Raw genomic sequence first — 12,350 nt, 5'->3', positions numbered from 1 at the left:
GCCTCCACGCGTTCCCCCCCCGGGCGGTTTCCCGTCTCCCTGGCGACGCCCCGCCCCCTCAGCAGCAGCGGTAACGGCCGCCTTCCGCCCCGCGGCCGCGCGCGGGCAGCGGCAGCGGGGCGCATGCGCGGCGTTTTCGCGCGAAAGACGTTTGCGGCACCCGCGTGCCGCGCGCCGGGCGGGGCCGCCGCGACCTGCGGCGCCCCCCGCTCTCCCCCGCCTCCCTGCGCGGCGGCGGCGGCGGCGGCGGCGGCGGGCAGTGGCGGCGCGCGGGCGCCAGGGGGCGCTGGGGGTCCGGCGCGCGGCGGCGGCTGCGCCATTGGCGGGTCGGAAATGCCGCCAGATGGCGGTTTAGGATTGCGGCTCCGGTGAGCGCGGCCCCCGCCAGCGCCGCCGCCCCGGCCCCGGCCCGCACCCGCCCGGACCCCGCGCGCCAGCCGCTCCGCAGGCGCCTGGGGTGCCGCCCGGCCCGGCGCGGCGCGGCCAGAGGTGAGCGGGGCGCGGGGGAGGGAGGGCGCTGAGGCGCCGATCCAAGATGGAGGCGCGAGGGGCGGGGGCGGCGGGCCGGGGCCGCTCGCTCGCTCGCTCGGTCTCCGCGGCGGCCGGGCCGGGAGCGGGCGCTGCCCGTGCGAGGAGAGAGGAGAAGGGGAGGGGAGGGAAGAGGAGGCGGCGCGGGGCGGGGCGGGTCCTGCCGGAGCAACGGGTCCCCCGGGCGCGGCGCTCTTCGCCGCCATCTCATTGTCCCCGCCGGGGGTGCCGGGGGCGCCGGGCCGAGCTCGGCGGCCTCTCCCGCTGCCGGGCCTGCGCCCCGCTCCGGGCGGCGGTGGCGGCGGCGCTCCCGCTGCGCGGCCCAGGGCCGCGGGGGCGGGGGCAGCCCGGGCGGCGGCGGCGGGGGATGCTCGGGCGGAGCGGGGGTGGCGCTTCCGCCGCGCGGGGCACGGTGGCGGCGGCCCCCGGCCGGCCCGGGAGGCGGCGGCGGCGGAGTTGGTGCTGTGGCCGCGGGGAGGGAAAGTTGCGGGAGCTGGTGGGCTGCCCGCTTCGGCCCGGCCCGACCCGCCCCGCCACCTGAGCCGGGCCCGGTCCGGGGGAGGGCGGCGGGAGCGCCCGGGCCGCCCCAGCGCCGCCGGCGTCTGGCTGGCGTCCAGGGGGGGACAGGCGGGGTTGGGGGGGGGGGGCACAAACCGGGGGGAGTGTGGGGCTGGGGCCCCGGAGCCGGGGGCCCTCCCCGCCTGCTGCTCCTGTTGCTTATCCCCAAGTTGTTAGTGCGGTGGCAGCGGGGCGAGGGGATAGCGGTGGGGCGGGCGGCCTGCCTGGCTTGGGGGCGAGAGGCCGCTCCTTGGCTTGCGAAGGGGAGGCATACCCGTGCCATGTAGCGGTGGTGTTTCCCTGACCTTTGGGACGGGAGAAGCAGCGTGCTGAGCCCGGGGTGGCTGGCGGGGAGGCTGGACCGTCTGGGGGTACTGGAGCTGGGAACCGTGGCTCCGGGGAGAGGCCAAGTGTATGCAATGCCCTCTGACCAGTGCTGGGAGGTGGGAAGGGGCAGAAACACCGAGCTGGGGTCCTGAGCTGTTGGACAGCAAAAATAACAAGGGTTTTACTTGGTAGGAAGAATTCTGCAGTGGGTGCTGGTGACTTGGTGACTGGCCTACACTGGGAAGTGGTGGGCAGCTGCCCTGGGCTTTCTGTGTGTTCCTGGGGTGGTGTGGGGAATGTGAGCGGTTGTTGGGATGAAGCGTGGCTTGGGAAGGAGAAGATAGTAGTAGTATCCGTAGAGCAACTTAAAGGGATGTGACTGCCAATATCAGTGTCAAAAAACTTAGTTTCTGGAAAGACAGTGTGAGTTTAATTAAATGAAATTGAGCTGCTTTATAAGTATTGATGATTTCAGTTGCGTTCTACACAATTTTGTGGTACTTGTAGCTCTGTAGCATTAGTCTAGTAATAGTGTTTATTAAGTTACTGAGGAACGAAAAGCCTTCTCCAGATCACACCACTAATGCAGCTCTTCTTAAATTGTGTCATGTGTTTGGTATGATGGATGACATTAATGTTTGGACTCAAACATCTTAAGACTTGCTTAACTTTTCCATGTTATTACTCTAGCAATAGGGGTGGTATGGGAGAAGGTTAGTCCAGATTTTCTGGATCCAAAGCAGTTTTGCCTTGTCTAGTGAGGTTTTTTGTTCATCTGTAGACAGCAAAGTCATTTGATGAGTGTTTCTACAGAATAATCCATCAATCCGTGAAGAAATCACTGGACCACAAGGTAGTATACACCTTGTTTGTTGAAAGGTGTCCTGACTATGGGAAGAAGTTCTTACTGTGTGGAACTAGAGGCCAGTTTATTCTTTTTTTCTTTCTGACTCGACTGTGATGAATTTTTGGTGGATAGCCTGGGAAAGCACACGTAGTGGGTGCAGAGGTTTTTGAAATGGCAAGCCAACCCATGATGCAGCAGGATTTCCTGGTGAGCAGGAGCAGAGGGGCTAACTCCAGGGTTATGATTAATCTGATAGGATGTAATTTTTACTGGCTGCTCAAAACAGAGTGTTCAGCTGAAATTCTTGGTTGCTGCTGCTGCTGGACACACTTGTGGATTTACAGCAGTTGGAGGGAGTAGTGGAAAATGGTACTTTTCTGAAGCTGAATGAACAGTTAGTGCCAGCTGTGGAGGTTCAAAGTACCTCTTCTGCAAACCCTGCGTTTAAGGACTGGAGCACGTGGCAGTTGGCAGCTCATGGTCTCTGGTGTTTCCTAACATTCTACAAACATGCTGAAGTGGATAAATTCACTATGAGAGACCGCATTTATGGCCAAACATCCACACGCAATATGCTGTGGACAGAAGTTGTGAGGGCAGCTGAAACTGACATTAGAGCTTTGACTGCGGTCTCCAAGCTTCTCAGCTACTGTCTCTGTCCGTAGCCTGATCTTCATATTGTGCAAATTTTTGTGACATCTACTGAAACTGCAGTGCACCTTTTGATAGTTGAGAAGGTTTATGAACATTGAATATTTGGATGCATTGACAAAATGAGTTACTTGGGATGTTCAGAAACTCAACAAGTGAATATTTTTGATTTGAAAGAACCATTTCCTAAATAAGAATGTGTACCTCAGGTTTGCTCTGGTGTCTTTGGATTCTCTCCTTTCTTTCCCTTTGTTGCAAAGATTTGCCCTGATATAAGATGGCTAAACGTTGGCATTTTAAATATAATTTTAGTAGGTGAGTGAAACTGTAGAAGTGTAAGGATGCAGTGGGAGAGAAATGCTTAATTGTGATGACTTTCTAAGAAAAGTAATTTATTGTGATAAGAACATGTCTTTATCGTAACATTTGTAAATTGTTTTCTGGTAAAATGCACAAAAGACTTGAACACCCTGCTGAAAATTTGAAAGTGCTAGTTCTGTAGTTAACACAAGACATACTGAAAGCAGCAAACTTGTCTTCTCATCCACTTAAGTTGTGCGGGAATAGTAAAGAGTAAATTTGAATGCAGTGCTATTGGATGGGTGGTTGGCCTCCGAGAGATCTGGCTCTCCCCATTCTGCACCTTGAAGTGCCCAAGTGTTTGGGTGAGGCTCTGACTTCTGATGCTTGGAGTCAAAACCAGAAGGTGATACTGAAGTCTGGCACCAAGATAAGGATGCGCCTTCTCTAAATCTGATGTACTGGCTTCAGGATTTGAAATGTCAACCAAAATCTGTGAGATACTCCATGCTTTTTTAAAGTTTTGGCATTTTACTTGTGGTCACTCAAATTTACCATGTGGAGCTCAAACTCGCCCATTGCAAATTACCATCTCCTCTTGCTTGCGGTGGCACTGTGTTTGCTCATTTGGCTAAAAAAAGAAGGGAGTAGCGTTGGTTTTCTTCCTTGGAAGAGAAAGAGAAATCCTACAAAATTTGAGTTCACCTGCAGATAATTGTTTTGTCGTTTCTACCAGGACATTGAGAAATATGCTTTATTCTTAGCAATATTTTGCTTTTCCAGACTGATTTGACTTTGTTGGTTTGGGCGTTGAATATGTGATCAGAATACAAAGACATATTTCTTTGTTCTCTAGAAAATAAGCAGTTGAGAGAACATTATTATGTCCCTCTGTTGCAACTTTTCAGTCTGAAAATATGCTTCCAAAAACAAGTGTTGTTTTGGGAAGGTCCCACTAATTTTTTTTTAAGGTAGACACCACCTTCAGCTGGCTGAAAGAGCTGAAGAGAAGGTGCTGCAGAGGGAATCTTCTCCCTAGTTCTGGTTTTGTAGCTACTTGCTAATTTCTGACAAGTCCTATTGAAGGTCTGAATGTAGGTAATGATTTCACCCCTTGACAATTTGTGTGTGTCATTCGTGAGAGAATACAGAGTAACTCAGGTCCTTTTGCTAACTTTAGAAGGAACTATGCTCCTAGTTTTGATAGTTTTGCAACGTTTCCTCATTTGTATCTCTGCAGGCATTTTAGTATTTCAGAAAATGCTTTTTAATAATAACAGTATGCTTGAGATAGCAGGATGCCTTGGACAATAGATTGATCAGGGTATCTTTACTGAGCCCAAACTGTATCATGTGTATCCTGTTTTGAACTGTAGGTTCAATATAAACTTGATAAATTTGGTAACTCTGCTTTCATATTATGCAATCTCAAAGCCACCTTATTTTGGAAGAAACTGCCCATTTATAAGTACGGGTAATGCCATATTTGGTACAACTGGTGCAAAGACAAGGTTTTTGGCGCCCCCCCCCAAGCATTCAAGTACTCAACTTTGCCAAATGCTCGTTCCATGATTATGATGCTAGTCCTGCTCAGGGTGGATTTGTAGACTCAGTCTTAGAATATGCAAAAAGGCATTGGTTGTACCACATTGTTTGGTGGGACAGGCCTCTCAGCCACAGTTGCCAGCATTATTAGACGCAAAAGCTTGATGTGGGAGTGTATTCTGAGTTCCAGTCTCACAGTTATTAATCATTTATTGCAGAATTAAGAGCGAGAGGTTGAATTCTTAAGTCTGTCCTCCCTCAGCTGAAAGGCAAGTTGTTTCAGGTGGTTCCCAAAAGTAATGTTTCACTAGAAAGCAGCGTGAGGCAACATCCAGCCAACTGTGTTCCTTGCTGTGCAGGAGTTCTCCAGAATATGTGCTATTTATTCTATAAATAATGAGTCTATATTCTGTAACTCTCCATATAGCAGACTTGTATTATATTGGCAGGTTACCTGAGTGAAAACAGTGTTGACAGATTGTTCAGCTCACAGAAAAAAATATTTCTTTGTAGAGTTACATAGGAATAGACCTGTGTGTCAGAAATGTTTCTAAATGTCAAATATTTTTCTACAATAAAATAGTAAAAATCAAAACAATCTTGGATGCATTTTTTTCTATACTAGAGGATAGCATGTGGTGGTGTTTTTTGAAACAAAAATCAAATGACAAGGTGAGAATCTGTTTGCTCTCCCCCACATGAGGGTTTATCTTCTCTTTAGGGTTAGAATCCCCAAGGACCAGGAAGGTACCAATATGTTCGTGTTTATAAGTGGAATAAAAAACTTCATTTACAAATGGGTAATGACTTCCATCTTAAATGTGACAAATATGCCAGTTTTGCATTATTTTCTTAGATCTGTTCACTAGGACCACAAGAACTTGTTCCTGCCAGTGGAATTGCACAAGATGGTTGAGCTGATCTGCCAGCCTGCCACATATGAGAGAGGATTTTCTTTCTCCACAGCTGCACAGTTCTTCCCTTTCCTTTGTGCTAGTGCTGCTGCTGGCTTGACCTTTCCTTGAGCTAGTTGAATTCCCTGCCTGGCAAAACCCTTCTGCTTGGGAGGAGTGTTTTTCTGCCAGGTGAATGAGTTGAATCAGGCCATCAGAGTAAGATGTTGCTAGAGGTGATGCAAGGTCAGTGGCAAGAATGTTTTGGGGAAAAATGGTTCTGGAGCTCAAGACCCTTCCTTCTTCCGGTGGGATTCAGAGTGACTCAGCTGTGTGCACTCGCCCTGGGTGACAACGTTCAGCTTGGAGCCCATCACTGTGTGTGTAAAGTTGGGATTCCTGTGGGTAACTCTCTTACCTTTACTGAATTCGCTCTGCCAGCTTTGTTGTCTGTAGCCTGTGTTCGTTCTTCCATTCTTTGTGGCTGGTCCTGTCTGCCTTACCATGAATAATTTGGTGTCATCAGCAAATTGTCAGCATTCACCTCCTTTTCCAGATGTACGAATGTCTCAAACAATTTGGCCTCCAGCTCATATTCCTGTGCGACTTCACTGGTGACCTTACTCTTGTCAGAAATTACCATTTGTTTTGCTCTTTGTTTCTTCTCTTTTAACCAGATAACCTATCCATGCAAGGTGTTTTATTGCCATGGCAGCTTAATTTCTCTAAGAGCCTTTTGCGAAGAATCTTGTTAAATGTCTCTTGGAAATTAAAGCAGGCTTTATCAAGTAGAGTCCATCGGTGTGTGGGTAGGGGAGATCTTCCTGAGAACTCCTGTAGGTTTGTGGAACTTGACTTTTCTGTACAAAAGTGGAGTTGATTTCCCTGTCTAAATGCTGTTGTCTACTTAGCTATCTACTGATCTATCTTCTAGAATAGTTTCTACTAAGTTAGGCTCACTAGACTGTAGCATCACAAAGTGTTAGGTGAGAGAGTAGACACAGTTATAAATTGTGCTCAAGACTAAGCACTGCTTCAAGCAGTAGAATTTTTTGAAGGCTGTTTTCTTTTGATTCACTCTTACATGGCTCCTTTGGTCTCTAATAATTTTGTTTTTCCTGTAGCCTTACTTTAATAGGACACTGCTTGGGGGAGAGAAATTAAGAATCTCTCTTCTAAGAAATGAATATTTTTAAAATCGTAGAGGAACTTGTGTATTTTGGGATCTCCATCCCCTGAGTTCCAGGGACTGACAGTTACTGGTAGTGGGAATTGGTGAAGAGGATAGAGAGAAAGATAAGCACACAAAATACAGCCATGTAGGCCTGTTTCTGTTGGATACTGAGCTTAAAAAAGCCCCAACAAAACAACATGGTTGCAGTGGTACTGTAAAACAAATAATATAGTACAGGGAGTGCAAGTCACTACTATGGAGATCATCCTTGCTTACAGACCTGAAGTTTAAGGGTCCGCCTTCCTTTCGCTCATTCCAAACTGTGTTGAGTGGTCTGTAACAGCTGTGTTCTGCCATACGTAATGCTCTGAGAATGGAAGTGTGAGTGAAGATAGAGAATTAAAGTGGTAAGGATAGCTACCAAGCCTTTTGAAGGACTCCTCTGAAAGACTGTGACATTTCGGGTACTCTGCCCTTTTAGTTACAGATCATGGTTTGTTTATTCTTCATCTCCTTTCTGTTCTAGTTCCAGTGTTTTTCTTCAGCTCTTTTGAGGCTTTTTCTGTTGCAGCACTAGCTGATTGTTCTACTTGCATTTACGTAAATCAAAGAAAATTTGCCTATAATGTGTCCTTTCTCATCCCTCTAAAAGGGGTTGGTATAGTGGGTCAGAAGAAATGGCATAATGTCTGTGGGTTTGTGCGTATCTCTTGCCTTCCCCAGTCACATGGGTGATTTTTTTCTCTTTAATATATGTTGTTTCTGTAAGCTCCATTTGGAACAGTTTTGTCTGCCAAACTGATAAGGTGGAGCTGAAATTTCATTCATGTTTCAAAATGTTTTAGGGAATTTTTGAATACTGATTATTATGCTATTGTATAAGACACTGGATGCATTCAGAACCTGATGAGGAAGAGACATGCAGAATATTGTACTATTTCATTAAAAATGGCCAATCTGAATTATGGCAGTGCCGTCCATTTGCTGAGGTGGAATAGAGGACAGTAGGTTGGATGGCAGTGAGAACTTGCGGTTGGGTCCTATCAAATATCCTCAAAGTTGGAGTGTAACAAGCGACACCATCAGAGTGGAACAGAAGACTTCCTCACTCTTCACTGTTGTAAGTGAGTGGGAGAACACAGGCAAGAGAGTTAGTCAAGTTTCAGGTATCACCTCTGCTACTGGCACTGTCAGAAAAGTAATGGCAGTGAAATGCTCCACTTCCGGCATTTTTCTTAAACAGGTGTTTCAATATCTTACTGTTGTACTTAGTTTTCTTCCCAAAAGAAACCAGAGAAGCTGCTTGTCTGTTGCTTTGCAAAGGAAAGTTTTTATACACTTCTGTTTCTGTTGGTGTGTGTAACTATAGAGCACCGGCGTTAGGGACTGAAAGCACTGGCGCCGGTTGTCCAATGTAAATTCTTATTGCCGGAGGTGGCTATTGAATTGTGAATTTCTTGTATTTGAGTTGAAATGTTTGTTAATGTCATAGCCATTAAAGCTGGTAAAACAAACTTTTTCCATTGGTATGCCTTACTTTTCTGATTTTTCGTTACTGTGTGTTGATTTAGAGCATGTTGGTGTCCAGGTAGAAAGTTGAGAGGGAAAAGACATGGGTGTTAGTGAGGAGTAAGAATCAAGGGAAGCAAAGTGTCACATTTGAGGAGCAGGGGGAGGAGTTGTCAGTTGTAGCTGCCGTTATTTCCTAGTCCCTTTGTTTTCCCTAGGCAAATGCGTTGTTATGAAAACCTTCACAATATTTTCTTAGAGACTTCTGCCAGGACTTCACCCATGAGGAGCGCCAGGCCCTTTGCAAGAATGTTGTCATTCACCAGCGTCATCCATAGCATTTGTGCAGAACTTGGGGTCTCCCTCTGTATAATGCCAGGGTATACCACCAGTATTTTCTGTAGTAAATTCTGAGGTATTGCTAGGGTATGCCACTCACGTAGTTCATTTTATTGTGAAATACACAGCTAAGAATAACCCTTTCACATCTTACTTGCCCATAAATTTTTGGCAGTCTCTCCCTCAAACAACTTCCCTGACCTAAAGTCATGTTTTGATAACACCCACATCTAGAGTTTAACTATTGTATCTGCCTCTGTCCTGAAGGCAACGTGTTGCTCCTTTGTAAGTCATGTTTGCATTCAAGCCTATGTCAAAAGATAATGACTTTCTGTGACAGTAATCACAAAAAGCATTCAGCATGTGGGACAGCCAGTACTGATTTGTAGTTTCCCCAGTTCTGATCTCTTCACCTACAAGAATGGTAAATGGCAAGTAGCACCATTGCGAAATGTTACAAACTGCCATTAGATTTATTTCTACTGTTTGAATCCTGAGTGCATGCGCAGGTTCACTATTACTGGCAGAGGCGAGCATGACACAGGGAAAAGCTTATGGAACTAAGCTATGATGGAACAAATACATAATTGAAGAACATGGGACTGTACAAAAACATTGGCTTGCAGCTCGCTAGAAGGAATAATTGCACGGTGGGCTCCCTTTGGACTAAATGAGGTGACAAGGGTGAGCCAACCGGACTGTTCCCATCGTATGCTGGTGGCAGCTAGGAGAGAAAGTATTATGCAAAGTAACTACAGCTCCTGCAGCTCACGGCTTTTCTTTGAAGTAGCTTGTTTTATTAAAAAAAAAAAAAAGCTAGCCTTTATAATCTCTGGTCAAGCTATTGCTAATATGCTTTGCATGTCAGACTCTTTCAGAGGTGATTCAAAAGAAGAATGTGTCTCTCAGGTTAGTTTAAGAAACATTCTGTTCTTCCTGCGAGCTCCTGCATCTGACGTTACTGGCAGAGTTCCCTGAAATGGAGGCTTAAGTTGAGAAGACAAAAAGCTGTGGTGAAGAAAGGGAAAAACATGTTGGTAGAAGGTTAGAAATTATCTGAATATCATCTTACGTTCACCAGACTTTCCTTTTTAACAGCAACAAAGACCAAAACTTTAAGACATAAAACAGCCTTGTTTGTATTTTTTTCTTAGCTGTAAGTTCAGGTGGTTAGGGACTTAGTTGCTGGGGATTTTTTTAATCCTAAAGGGGAACTTTGGTTATTGCATTGTTATAGATGGCTCAGATGAGCATGCCTGTGGTTGAGATGGGTAGTTAGGCAGTTATTCAAATCTTGTTTGAAATAATACATGCCTCTGATAAATGAACCATTCAAACTGGAGATTCCTGTATTAGATTTTTAGCTGCAGATTGATTATTTTTGTTGTCTTCAACAAAAATAATCCAAATTAATTTTTGAATATGAGATTAAGGAATTTTTTTGGCTGTGGTAAATATGCATTTTTTTCTAAGAATTTCAGTGGGGAAACTCATGCTGAGTTTTCCTGCTTTAGGGTAGAGACCTGTAGTTGACCTGTTCTATGGCTTTAGTGTGATAGCTGTAAGTTGTTACTTCAAAAAAAAAAAAAAATCCATGTAGCTTGACCAGTTTATAAGTGTCTGCAAAATAGTAAGGGGTATCTTGGTAGGGACTACAAGCTATGTTTTTTCAGAGTGGATCTGCACTTAGCAGATTTCATTATTGTGCAGATTTTGCATAAGGAACAGATTGCATGTGCCACAGTGAGAGTAACCTACGCTGTATCCTTCCAACTTTGTCAAGAAGGACAGGAGTTTGACAGACATCAGTCTGTTACTATGTAAACACAAGCCATTCCCCATATCTTAAGCATAACTTCCAGGGTTTGAAAACTAGGCTTCACATTCTTTGCCTGTTGTCATTAAGTTGCTGAAAGGCAGATCTTGCCAATCGGGTGTCTTTGTGCTATATTCATGTTTCCTCCAAAGCATGCAAGTTACTAAGAACTCAAATAATGAACAAATGTTTTTCCTAACTTTGTTTAGGAGAGAACATTTGTTTTGGCTGAGATCTTCCAGAGCAACTTAAACAGACACCAGCATGGAAAAATTAGTAAAACTAGCAGGATATAACAACATTTTTGTGCTTGGGCAGTTTAAAATGTCATAGTGGAATATGAAGTAAAAGAACAGTGTAAACTGCTTTTAACCTTGCCAAAAGCTAACTGATGATTAGGCTAGGATTCATATTGGGTTCCATTGCTGGAATCCCTAGTTGAGATCAGAATTGTTAGTGCTTCAAAGTGCGTTATAAAGGTTAGCAAAAGTGTCCATATATAGAACTTCTCAATTTTGCTACGATACCCAAGTGGAAGGTTACTCTGTTGGGCAGCCGTTTGGTGAATTCATTTGTTGTGTGGGTATCAGTGCTCTCACTGGTGGAACCCAGTGGCTCCAATACCATTTTCCCCCCTTAATTCTAAATATCCTGATCATATGTGATGAGAAAAATTGAGACCACCCTGCTCCCTCCTTACAATCTTTTTTCCCTATTCTCCAGCTCATAACAATTTTCCTGTATTATCAACACAGATTTAACCTTGCAGTATGTTTTCTTGAAGACCACTACCCAAAATGTTCAAGTGGTTAATAGTTTCATGTAATATCTGCTTTGCAGACTTCTAGCACCTGTCTTTCAAGCAGAAATACACTATTATTTTGTCCTATAATTCTTTTCCTTTAGAAACAGTAGTTTATTTTTGAAAAATTGAAGTCTTTATCATTTTGATGTCGTCTTCCTCTAACTGGGATGTGCTGTGTTGTGCAAATATATGTTATAAAGATTTTTACAGTTAAAGTTTTATTTAATTTAATAACTGGTATTGGGGAGACTATTAAAGTGTGTTTATATCTAATTATTTTATTTTAATTTTTTCACTGATTTGTGTGTGTGTATTGCTGGAATCCCTAGTGACATAACTATACATCCAAATTGTGTTGCTTTTACAGCCACTAAGTGATATTAAAGCTGTAGCATTCTGAAATCTCTAGCCAATCTTGTGTTTTACTGTAACAATGGACTTGTACTAGAAAGGTTATTTATTTACTTTTACTTTTGTGGTTCTGCCTGGGCTTTCTTTGTTCCTGGAAGAATACTGAACAAAAAAAGGATGAAGAGACACCTTGAGTTAATCCCTTTCTCTGTTTTGAGGGAAGATAATTTACAATATTCTTGACAGATGCTTGTCTAATCTCTTAATTGGTGGAAATTCCACTGCATTTCTTAAGCAGCTTATTCCAGTGCTTTATATTCTTACTGCTTGTTTTTTTTCTAATGTTTAACTGACACAGTTTGCAGTAAACTTTGTTTTTTATTTGGTCATGTCCAGCTACTTGTGATGTACCTAGACGTATTTGATTGATCTCTTTTTCCCTTGATATCTTCTCTAACACAAACTGTGTGTCTTTATATTCCAGTTCTTCCAGTGTTTCCTCATAGATCCTTTCTTGTCTTCTGATCCAGCTCACTGCTTTGTAGACTTTCTCCTGTCAGTTCATATCTTGAAGCCTGGAACCCCAAACTGAGCACACTGCTCTAATGCTGAAGATTTACTCATGCTAGGTGGATTGTTCTCTGTTTATTTTGAAGAGCTCTTCACAAGACACCATTGCTCTACTGTTATCCTTTTGTTTGTAGTTC

General features: G+C 44.7%; 1 protein-coding gene across 2 annotated transcripts in view; it reads left to right on the top strand.

The window, feature by feature from the left end:
* The first annotated feature begins 318 nt into the window (after nucleotides 1-318).
* The window catches only part of STAG1 (STAG1 cohesin complex component), a 202,849-nt gene continuing 190,817 nt past the window's right edge, over nucleotides 319-12,350 (top strand). Inside the window, exon 1 of one of the 2 annotated variants that reach the window (XM_072867279.1) lies at nucleotides 319-489. The gene's annotated coding sequence lies outside the window, so the exon portion shown is untranslated. The remainder of the gene's footprint in view (nucleotides 490-12,350) is intronic. The other variant, XM_072867278.1, reaches the window with a different exon arrangement.

The sequence above is a fragment of the Ciconia boyciana genome, chromosome 7 (genome assembly GCF_034638445.1).
Source record: "Ciconia boyciana chromosome 7, ASM3463844v1, whole genome shotgun sequence".
Classification (NCBI taxonomy): Eukaryota; Metazoa; Chordata; class Aves; order Ciconiiformes; family Ciconiidae; genus Ciconia; species Ciconia boyciana.
Note: the sequence above shows the minus strand (reverse complement) of the source record. Positions and strands in the feature narration are given on the sequence as shown.